Below are 12,858 nucleotides of genomic sequence, written 5' to 3' on the forward strand. Positions count from 1 at the left end.
TTTTCTTTCTCTGAAAATGATCTATGAGTTTTATAAGCTTGTAATTTTACATAGATGTTATTGATCTCTTTGTCCATGACTTCCGAACGTTTTTGATACTCTCCTGTTAATAGATTCATCATACTTCGGGAGCATGTGCGTAGGATTGTTTCCCATTCCAATTTGAAGGAACAGGAAGCATGAAGTGCTCTAGAAGGCTCTAGAGCAGTGGTCCTCAACCCTGGCCTATAGGGCCCACTAACAGGCCAGATTTTAGGTATTACCTTGGGGAGATGCAGACTAGAGTACTGCAATCACTGAGCAGCAAATTATATCACCTGTGATGTATTTCAGTTATCTTGAAAATCTGGCCTGTTAGTGGGCCCTGTAGGCCAGGGTTGAGGACCACTGCTCTAGAGGGCTTCACTGACTTTGGATTTGATAAAACACAGTGGACCAACACCAGCAGATGACATATCTCCCCAAATCATCAATGACTGTGATAAATTTTTAATTTAATTTGGAAATGAAGGCCCCAGAGTCTGGAGGAAGAGTGGAAAGGCACAGAAAACAAATTGCATGAGGTCCAGTGTAAAGTTTTCACTGTCAGTGATGATTTGGGGAGTCATGTCATCTGCTGGTGTTCGTCCACTGTGTTTTATCAAATCAAAAGTCAGCACAATTCTAGAGCACTTCATGCACTCCTCTGCTGACCAGCTTTATGGAGATGCTGATTTAATTTTCCAGCAGGACTTGGCACATGCCCACACTGCCAAAAGTATCAATACCTGGTCTTATGATCATAGTATCACTGTACTTGATTGGCTAGCAAAGTCCCCTGACCTAAACCCCATAGAGAATCTCTGGGGTATTGTCAAGAGGAAGATGAGAGACACCAGACTCAACAATGCAGATGAGCTGAAGGCCGCTCTAAAAGCAACCTGGGCTTCCATTACTCCTCAGCAGTGCCACAGTCTGATCGCCTCCATGCCATGCCACATTGATATCGTAATTCATGCAAAAGGAGCCCTGACCAAGCACTGAGTGCATACTATACTCTACATGGACATACTTTCCAGTAAGCCAACATTTCTGTATTAAAAATCTTTTTTTTTATTGGTCTTATGTAATATTCTAATTTTCTGAGATACTGAGCATTGGGTTTTCAGTAGCTGTAAGCCATATTCATCAAAATAAAAGAAACACCTGAAAAATATCACTCTGTATGTAACACATCTATATGAAATATATGAGTTTCACTTTTTTAATTGAATTTCTAAAAAAAATTAACTTTTTGATGATATTTCAATTTTATGAGAGGCAATAATTGCTGCAAAATCACATACGATTTGTTAGAAATATAAATTATTAAATGTTTTAAACTTAGAATTCAAGTAGTTTCTTAAATTGCCTGAGATCACATCAAGATTAACCGAGGCTGACAATTTGTAGACTGTGAACTTGGCTGAATTTAGAACAATAGTCTGAGTCTAATCCCTGTGCTATCTAGTATCAGACACACCAGATTCTTTCATTTTTTTTTCTCTAGGGTTCAAATTCCAAAGATGAATTGTTGACCATTTTAGCAGAAAAGTTTACAGCTGATTAACCATTCTGTATTACACATTAGTGAAGTGTACTCCTGTACTCATAAAAAATACTATGTAACTTTTACATAAATTAACCATGAGCTGGTGCCAATTCTGTTTTAATAGATAGCCATCATGTAATTTCAGCTGTTATCATAAGATTACCTGAAGATAATCTTTTGATGCAACTCTCTTACTTGTTTTCTGCACAGTTAAATTAATAAAATGATTACCTGGCATTCTCTTTAGTGTTGGTTTACAAAATCTACACGCTGAACAACTTTTGCAAGGATGGATAATCCAGCTGTAGAGTACATTGTCTTTTGTGATAGAACAGACAGCAAATCATGGTGACTGTCCTGCACTGTTAAAAAGGATTCATAGCCTGTAAATATTACAAACAAGTATGGCTCCATGGTGTGAGTGACCAGCATTAGAAGGTGCATAAAACCGTTGTTTTTCAGCATCAAAAGACAAGCAAACCTCTTGTTTTTCAGCAGTGTTAAAGAACATAGTAGACTTCACACATCAAAATCCTGCTTGTCTGAGATCTAACCAATAAATATGTCCTATCTGGCACTGTCATGTACCTAGTGGAGATCAAGCTAAAAAGAGACTTTTCTTGCACCCCTTGTCTAACACCCCTGGTGGTGGTGACAGGATGTGACACAGAGCACACAGAGTGAGAGTGGTATGAGGGTCGATATTATGGGCAGCACCAACTGTTGGATGTGGGATACAGATGATTGTTGACCACCAGATAAGGACCAGAGGCAGTAACACGATGACACCCCATTAGTGGACAGAAACCAAGTCAGGAAACAAGTCACAGGTTGTCAATGTTTGGTAACATAAGGCAGAGACAGAGTTGGGATAAAAGCCAAGGTCCGTTAACACCTTGGCAGTGATTCGGGGAGCAGGATATAGAATCTAAACATATGATGAGGTCACAATTGGTACACAGGAGTCCAAGGGCAGGTCAAAGTCAAGCCGAGTCGTACACAGGAAGGCAAACATAGCAGGCCAGGTCAGCGGTCAAATGGGGACTAGCTGAAGACCACTCAGCAGTCTGTCCATATCAGAATACAGCAGTATGGTGCTGATACCAGTGCTTAGCATGCATCCTTATATGTCTACGCATGTTTGTGCGTGTGAATACATGTCTCGCATTGAGTTTATGCTCTTCTGGTTTAGCACATACTGGGCTTTTTTTTAAATGCACTGTAGTATGGTAAGCAACGGGTTAAGTTGCTGTCTGCAAAATGTTACAATTATGTATATGTCTGGGAGCTGGGTGTGGCTGAAGTTAGTTGCATGCTGATGTGCAGTGAATAAAGAAGCAACCTGTACAGCTTGTCTGTGTTAATACACTACATTTTGGCGACGAGGATGGCTAGCTTTCTGGATTTACCGGCTATCGGACCGTTTGATGTGTCTGGAGACCACACTAGTCTCTCACAGCGCTGGGACAAGTGGAAGAAGGGATTTCAGCTCTATGTTATAGCCACAGGAGTGACTGCACCTGCTCAGAAGAGAGCCATGCTGCTGCATCTAGCTGGACCTCAAGTTCAGGACATTTTTGAAACCCTGGGAGCAACAGGGGAAGATTCAGACTATGAGACAGCCATGAATAGACTGAGTGAGTACTTTGAGCCAAAGAAAAATATTCCCTATGAAAGATATACGTTTAGACAGGCTGTGCAAGAACTGGGAGAAACCACAGACAGTTATGTGACTAGGCTGAAATATCTGGCAAAGTCTTGTGATTTTGGGACTGTAACTGAGGAGATAATCAGAGATCAGGTCATAGAGAAATGCACATCTGTGCACCTCAGGAGGAGATTATTGAGAGAACCTAGTCTCACACTTACTAGTCTGCAGGAGATTGCAAGAGCCATTGAACTGTCTGAGCTCCAGGCTCTGCATATTGAAACCAAGAACACTGCATCTGTCAACACAGTCTCCAAACCTACCTATAATAATAGGAATATCTGGAGTAGGAAAGAGAGTTTTCCAAAGAGGACTTTACATATCACCTGCAATAAATGTGGCAGGGCGGGACACACAAGTCAGGACTGCACTGTGGTACAGAATAAAATGTGCTATGCTTGTGGAAAGACAGGTCATTTTGCAGCTGTGTGTAGAAGTACAACCAGAGATAACAAAACCAAAGGACAATCTGCACAAGTAAATGTTATAGCTGAGGATAAAGAGAGTGCTCCTGACTGTGAATTTATATTCTCCCTGTGTTCTCTGCAAGCTGGGACATTAACCATTAAGATTGGAAATACAGATGTGTCAGTGTTGATTGACTCTGGAGCTACATGCAATGTTATGGACTTGGCTTCTTGGCACAGTCTTAATGGCAGAGAAAATCACCTTAAATTGTGTAACACCACTAAACAGATTTATACTTATGGCTCCAGTACACCACTGCAACTTAAAGGCAAATTTTATACCTCTGTTCAAACACATGAGACTGGTCCTCCATTGCAGACCGAATTCTATGTTGTAGATGGCACAGGGTCGCCTCTGCTTGGTCGTCAAACCGCAATGGCACTAGGGGTGTTACAGATTTGCCGTGATGTAGGCAGCGCAAGAGTGAATATGGTGTCTCCTGCTATTTCTGCATTGAAAGAGGAATTTAAAGATTGCTTCTCTGGGTTTGAAAAATTAAAGGATTTTCAGTTGGAGCTTCACATTGATCCACATGTAAAGCCTATTGCACAGCCAGTACGCAGACTTCCTTATAGCCTGAGATCACCTGTTGAGCACAAACTGGCAGAGCTGCTAGACCTTGACATTATTGAACCTGTGGAAGGGCCCACTCCGTGGGTATCGCCGTTAGTTGTTGTACCAAAGGGCACAGATATTCGGATTTGTGTGGACATGAGATGTGCTAACCAAGCTGTGCAGAGAGAGAGACATCCAATTCCCACTATTGAAGATGTTCTACATGCAATGAATGGGGCAAGTGTCTTCAGTAAACTGGATTTGAAATGGGGTTATCATCAGATTGAATTGACCCCAGCATCTAGAGTCATCACTACATTTGCAAGCCATAAAGGTCTTTTTAGATACAAGAGGTTGATGTTTGGCGTATCGTCCGCACCGGAGGCCTATCAACATGTGATTCAGCAAGTGCTACATGGTTGTGAAGGCACGCATAACATTTCTGATGATATAACTGTGTGGGGGACAAACACACAGGAGCACGATGAACGTCTCCGTGCAGTGCTAAATCGCTTGAAGGAGAAAGGGTTAACATTAAATGAGAAGAAGTGCACATTTCAAATGAATAAAATGACTTTTATGGGCCATGTGCTGTCTGATAGGGGCATTGGTCCGGAGGACTGTAAAATTAAAGCTGTGTCTGATGCCAGAAATCCTGAAAACCCTGCAGAAGTACGCAGTTTTCTTGGGCTAGTGAATTACTGTGCCAAGTTTATTCCAGATATGGCGACTGTCAGTGAACCTTTGAGAGTGTTGACTCGCAAAGCAGTCCCTTGGAAGTGGGGCTTTTTGGAACAAGGTGCATTTGATGAACTTAAGAGACGGCTGACTTGCGCCACAACTTTGGCTTATTTCAATCCTACTGCACACACCCAAGTTATTGTCGATGCTAGCCCTGTGGGGTTAGGCGCCATCTTGGTTCAGAGACAATGCACAGGCGATTACAGGCCTATTCAGTATGCAAGCAGATCCCTCACTGATGTAGAGAGACGTTATTCTCAGACCGAGAAAGAAGCTTTGGCTGTTGTTTGGGGATGTGAAAGGTTTCACACCTATCTCTACGGCCTTGATTTTGAAATCATCACAGACCACAAGCCTCTGGAAGTGATATATTCGCCACGCTCAAAACCATCTGCCAGAATTGAGAGATGGGTTCTCAGATTGTTACCATATCGCTTTACAGTGCGGTACAGACCTGGACCGACTAATGCGGCAGATGCACTTTCCAGATTGCCTCAGTCTTTTGCACCTGTTCATAACCTGGCAGAAGAGTACATTCGTTTTGTGGCTACTAACGCCATGCCTCAGGCATTGACACCGCGGGAGGTTGAAGAATTGTCATCTGTGGATCCGGAAATTGCTCGGTTGAGAAAATGTGTAAGACAAGGGGTTTGGGTGGATTGTGACCCAAGCTATCACAGAATCAAACAAGAGCTGAGTATTGCAGGACAACTAGTTCTACGTGGCAATCGTATTGTGATGCCTAAAGACTTACGGAAACGTACATTACATTTAGCCCATGAGGGCCATCAAGGCATTGTACGCACCAAACAAAGATTACGTGAGAAAGTCTGGTGGCCAGGAATTGACAAGGATGTGGAACGTTTGGTTTCTTCATGTCGAGCATGTCAGTTGGTGGGCAGCAAACCTAAACCAGAACCAGTAACTCACACTGTTCTACCTGAGGGACCATGGGAAGATTTAGCCATTGATCTGTGCGACATTCCATCTGGACACCATCTTTTAGTTGTTGTGGACTATTATTCAAGGTGGCAAGAGGTGGTAGTTCTCACTAAAGCTACATCATCAACTGTAATTGAGGGGTTGGAGAGCATTTTTGCATCTCATGGGTTGCCTAAACGGATTGTGAGTGATAATGGTGCCCAATTTACTTCTCAGGAATTTCAGGATTATCTGAAATCAAATGCTATTGAACATCATCGTACAACTCCATACTGGCCACAGGCTAACGGGGAAGTGGAACGCCAGAATCGAACCTTGCTGAAAGCTTTGCGGATTGCTCATTTAGAGAGAAGAGACTGGAAAAAGGAACTGTGGCGTTTTCTTTTGGCTTATCGCACAACTCCGCATACTGTCACTGGCGTTAGTCCTGCGGAACTTCTTTGTGGTCGCAAATTCAGGACAAAATTGCCAGACATTGGGGGTCCTCCTACAAGTCAGAAACCTTTTCGGCATATTGATGAGGAAAGGAAGATCCGGGCTGAACAGTATGCAAACCACCGCCGCCATTGTCAACCTAGTGGCCTTCAACAGGGTGATAAGGTGTTGCTTCAAAGTGATTGGTTTAACAAACTGGCTCCGTCCTTTGAACCTGAGCCTTATGTTGTAAAGGAGAAAAGAGGTACTCAAGTGGTTTTAGAGGATTTAGATGGACACACAAAAGTGCGTAATTCCTCATTTGTGAAGAAATTTATTGAGTCAGAAGGTCAAGTATCGGAAGATGGCGAACAGGCAAAGAGTAGTGATGATACTGCCAGTGATCCAGACTTCAATCCACAACCATCCACATCGGAATGGCCAAGAGAAAAACGAGCAACAAATCCACCGGCCTACCTTAAGGACTATGTGTATAGTCAGGAGTTTATAGGTTAAATTTTTAGTTGTTCATCCATGCATTTTGTTAATCTTATTAATACGTTGTGCATGTTATGTTTTATTCAAAGAGAGGAGGGAATGTAGTATGGTAAGCAACGGGTTAAGTTGCTGTCTGCAAAATGTTACAATTATGTATATGTCTGGGAGCTGGGTGTGGCTGAAGTTAGTTGCATGCTGATGTGCAGTGAATAAAGAAGCAACCTGTACAGCTTGTCTGTGTTAATACACTACATGCACTAACTGACAACCTAAAGTGTAATTTACATAGTTGGTAAGGTTGAATAAAGATACAGTTGAATAAAGTCCATCCGGTTCAACCTGTGTAGGTGTGTGTGTTCATAATCATTTCCCGTATCTCTGTATACTGTGCTCGCTAAGATACACGTCCAAGAGTTTTTTAAACAATCAATACTTCTTGCTGATACCACGGATTGTGGAAGTGGTTTCCACATCCTTACTGCCCTGACAGTGAAAAACCCCCATGTAGTTTAAGGTTAAACCGCTTCTCCAGTTTCAATGAGTGGCCCCATGTCTTCTTACACTCCCTGAGACTGAATAGTTTATTCCCCAGGCAGAATCGTCACTGACGTATTTGTGTATCGCTATCATATCTCCTCTCAAGCGTCTCTTCTCCAGTCGTTCCTCAAGTTGTAACTGAGGTCCTCCATCCCCTTTATTACCTTTTTTGCCCTTTTCTGGACTCTCTCAAGTTTCCACCTCCCTACTGAGGATTGGTGAGCAGAACTGGATGGAATATTCCAGATGCGGCAGGGATAAATCAAGGTTTTAAAAAGTGTCAGGATTATCGTTTTATCTCTGGAGTAAATTGCCTTTTTTATGCATGCTAAACTAATATTCTGCTGTTTGCTTGCTGCTGCTTGGCATTGCATGGCATTGCTGATTATGTCATGTACTAGGACCACAAGATCTTTTTCTATCCTGGATTCCACCAGAGGTTCTCCCCCTAGTGTGTAACTCGCATTCACATTTTTAGCCCACAAGTGCATTAGTTTACATTTTTAAACATTAAACCTAATTTGCCATGTAGTTGTGCACCCCAATATTTTATTAAGATCCTCTTGTAAAGTTTCTATATCCTGCTGTGAATTTATTGCCCTATTTATTTTTATGTCGTCAGCAAACACTGAAATTGAGCTATTTACGCCAACCTCTGTATCGTTTATGACAAAAATTAAACAGAATTGGTCCCAGGACAGAGCCTTTGGGTACCCTGCTTACCACGCCAGACCAATCAGAGTATTTGCTAGTTATCACCATCCTTTGGACACGCCCCTGTAACCAGTTCTCTATCCATGTACAAATCTCTCCGTCTCTCGAATAATTTACATACTATTGATGTTAGACTGACTGGTCTGTAGTTCCCAGGTATATATTTCACATTTTTTGACTATTGGTACCACATTGGCCCTTCGCCATTCAGCTGGTACTATTCCTGTCAGTATGCTGTCCATAAAAATTAGGAATAGTGGTCTGGCTAAAACCTAACTGAGTTCTACGGAAAAAAAAAACACAAATGCAATCTGTCAGTAGCATTACCTAGTTTTTGTTTTTCTATGTACTCCCTGTAGCATAGCTTTATAACTTGCTGATGCTGCCAGTAGATCCATTTTCTTCTGCTTCCATTAACAGGGTGACTGTTCATTTTGCAGTAAAATTGCAAAGCAGTGTTGCCACCCTACGGACAGGGTATTATTAAGCAGCCCATATATTATGCAATTTGGTGGAAGAAAAGAAAATCGCTCAATTTCCCAAACCACACAGTCAGTGTGGATGGGGGAATCCCTCCCTCAGCGCTATTGTGTTCTGCCAGCAGGGAGTGTAGGGAGCCTCCCCTGGCAGCAGAACACAAAAATCACTGCCGGCGGCTATAGCCACCGGCAGTGATCGCATGAAAAAAGTTGACGGGCAGGTTGTACTGAAGTCGTTAAATGGATCAACTTCAGTACAACCAGCCTTCCCATAGATGGATCATATTTCAGCTGGTTTCTGCTGAATCGGTTGAGATTCGATCCATCTATGACTGGCTTAGGTTAAACATACAATTTTAAATGTACTTTGAGCAAGAAATAAACAAATTAACGCTTAACTATAGCTAACATTTGCTAAGCCATTACAGCAACAGATGTTGGGGATATTGGGGAGAAAATTGGGGAGAAAGAAAATCTGTTGTGTAAATGCTATTGTTATTGTTGATCGTGCCTATAGGTATACATTAACAACTAGGTAACTTACACCCCAAAGGTGGTAGCAAACACTTTAAACTAGTCCCCCACACTGTCAGTCTCTTTCCTATTGTCCCACTCCTTTAGACCTCATTAATACTTGCAGCAAGGATTAATATTCCTCTGAAAAGTGATCCATGCTCACATCACTTTTCAGAGATTTTTTTGACAGGTGGAGAGAAGGTACCTCCTGCGTTGCATGTGGTTGTGGGGCAGTTGCAGCACAGCCCCATTCACTTGAATGAGTCTCATTTGGCAGGCATGCGCCCCAAGCCAATATATTTGCGGCAGCAGTAAAAATGGAGCTCAGATGCTTGTTTTTCCCACCCCCAACTGCAAGTATAAACAAGCCCTTAGCTTATGTTCACACTGAGGGCAGGTTTAAAATCGTGTGAGTTCAGCTGAACTTGCTCAATTTCCAACCGGCGTTTCAGTCCGACTTCAGGGGTGATTTGAGAGACCTCTGTGCAGGTTCATGCACAGATGTCTATTGAAGTCACCAAAAGTAGTGCAGGAACTACTCTTGGGAATCGGTGCGGCACCGCAATGTCAGCGTCGCACCGATTCAGGCAGTGTTGTTACTGGCAATGGGCTCCGATTTGCAATGCGATCTGACATTTCAAATTGGCCCAATGTGAATGGGGGCTTAAACTGGCTCCTGCAGACCGAGAGACCCATACCTAATCAAGCACCTGTGACCTCCCAGCCATGTGCCAAAGCCCAAAATAGAGTCCCTCAAGTTTGGATCCACCAGATCTGGAAGGTTGGAGGTTGGGTGTCCCAATGTGTTATTAAAACTGTATATAACCAGTGCCATCTTAAGAGCATTATAGGCCCCCAGGCAATGCAGTGCACTGGGGCCCCGCCTACACAATCGCTCACGAGAATAAAAATGTAAATTATCGATAAGGCGATATTTATTGGTAGATGTATGTCGGTCCCGCGCAGGAAGCTAGGGGGCAAGCGTGCGCTGCCGGCGGCGCGCTACTGCCCCCACTTGGCAGCGGGGAAAGCCGATGCGCGGGTAAGGCGGCTCCGATTAGGGAGGAGAGCACAGGGAGACAGGGAAAACCAGGGGGGTGGAGAGCACAGAGGGAAGGGGGGGAACTGGAAATCACTGAGGGGGGAGCCAGGGAGCACAGGGGGGTGGAGAGCACTGGGGGAGCCAGAGATCATAGGGGGGAAGCTGAAGAACACCGGGGGGCTAAATAGCACCGGGGGGGGCTAAAGAGCATGGGGGGGCTAAAGAGCGCTGGGGGGGCAAGAGCACTGGGGGGGGGACAAGAGCACTGGGGGGGGACAAGAGCACTCGGGGGGATGTTAAGAGCACAGGGGGGTGTTAAGAGCACAGGGGGGGTGTTAAGAGCACAGGGGGGGTGTTAAGAGCACAGGGGGGTGTTAAAAGCACTGGGGGGGGTGTTAGGAGCACAGGGGGGGGGGGTGTTAGGAGCACAGGGGGGGTGTTAAGAGCACAGGGGGATGTTAAGAGCAGGGGGGGTGTTAAGAGCACAGGGGGGGGGGTGTTAAGAGCACAGGGGGGGGGGGTGTTAAGAGCACAGGGGGGGTGTTAAAAGCACTGGGGGTGTTAAGAGCACTGGGGGGGGGGGGTGTTAGGAGCACAGGGGGGGGGTGTTAGGAGCACAGGGGGGGGGTGTTAGGAGCACAGGGGGATGTTAAGAGCAGGGGGGCTGGAAAGCGCTAGGGGGCCAGCAAGTTGTATGGGAGGGGGATGGGACGGCTGCATGTGGATGGGTTGGTCCTTCCGTGTTCCTCCTGCTGCGGCTGGGTGACTGCAGGAGGGAGAGGAGAATCAGCCGTTCGGTGGCAGAGTTTCAATGGAGGAGGTGGGAGGAGCCATTCTAGGCACGGAGGAGGACGAGGAGGATCCTCCCCCGCTGTGCATGCCGGGTCCTCTCCTCCAGACGTCACTGGTTGCTAGATGCCAATCGGCTGGCCATCCTAGCAACCAGTGTAGCGCAGAGCCCGAAGCTACAGCAGCTGGCATCTGCGGAGGAGCAGGCTAGTCTGGGGGGGGGGGCTAGACCACCAGGTAAATTAAACTGGGGGGGACAGATGGGGGTAAATTGCCACCCTGCGTGGGGCCCCTTAGCAAGTGGGGCCCCCGGGCAACCGCCAGGCGTGCCCATTCGGAAAAACGGCCCTGTATATAACATCTTTATATGTAGAAACCACTCACATAAAAAACCCATTTAAGGCCACTTCTACCAAAACTGACATTTCAGTTTGACGTGGTCGCTAGCAAATTTTAAGGTCATCTTATATCTCGTGGAGACTCATAAAGTGGAAATGTATGTAGTGTACTTTTTTGTTTTAGTTAGACTAGGGGGTTATTTTTATTTTCTGTCTGTGTACTATTGAGGAAATATCCCCTTCACTCTGTCCCAGAGATGGAACAGGAAGTTAAAAGAGATCTCTCAATGTGAGGGGAGTTCTCCTCTAGACAGTTGTCCAACAGGTGCCTCCATAAGAAGATTTACCCTTACCTCTTGTTCATGAGACAACTCTAAAATGTTGGATTTCCCTTACTTTCTTTCTCAGTGACAATGATTAGTAGGGCAAAGAGAAGGGTGAATCTCTCCAATAGGGTCATAGAGAGCAATAAAAAAGTGATAGAAGGTATAACCCCACTCTATAAAAAGTAAAAAAAAAAAGAAAAAGTGTGGTTCTAAGTTGGGCAGGATAGTGGCTAAGTGGTTAGCACTTCAACCTAACAGCACTAGGGTTGTCAGTACTTTCCTGGAGTTTTAATGTTCTCCCTGTGCCTGTGTGGGTTTCCTCCAGGTACTCTGGTCTCCTCCCACACTCTAAACACATGCTGTTAGGTTAATTGGATGCTAAATTAGCCCTAGTATATACGTATGTATGTATGGATGTCAGTTAGGGACCTTTGATTGTGAGGGCAGGGACTGATGTAAATGTACAATATATATATATATATATATATATATATATATATAGTATCTCACAAAAGTGAGTACACCCCTCACATTTTTGTAAATAGTTTATTATATCTTTTCATGTGACAACACTGAAGAAATGACACTTTGCTACAATGTAAAGTAGTGAGTGTACAGCTTGTATAACAGTGTAAATTTGTTGTCCCCTCAAAATAACTCAGCACACAGCCATTAGTGTCTAAACCGCTGGCAACAAAACTGAGTACACCCCTAAGTGAAAATGTCCAAATTGGGCCCAATTAGCCATTTTCCCTCCCCGGTTTCATGTGACTCATTAGTGCTAACAAGGTCTCAGGTGTGACTGGGGAGAAGGTGTGTTAAATTTGGTGTTATCGCTCTCACTCTCTCATTCTGGTCACTGGAAGTTCAACATGGCACCTCATGGCAAAGAACTCTCTGAGGATCTGAAAAAAGAACTGTTGCTCTACATAAAGATGGCCTAGGCTATAAGAAGATTGCCAAAACCCTGAAACTGAGCTGCAGCACGGTGGCCAAGACCATACAGCAGTTTAACAGGACAGGTTCCACTCAGAAAAGGCCTCTCCGTGATCGAACAAAGAAATTGAGGGCACGTGCTCAGTGTCCTGTACAGAGGTTGTCTTTGGGAAATAGACATATAAGTGCTGCCAGCATTGCTGCAGAGGTTGAAGGGGTAGGGGGGTCAGCCTGTCAGTGCTCAGACCATACGCCGCACACTGCATCAAATTGGTCTGCATGGCT

Source organism: Pelophylax lessonae (assembly GCF_965119305.1).
Source record: "Pelophylax lessonae genome assembly, chromosome: 8".
NCBI classification, from domain to species: domain Eukaryota; kingdom Metazoa; phylum Chordata; class Amphibia; order Anura; family Ranidae; genus Pelophylax; species Pelophylax lessonae.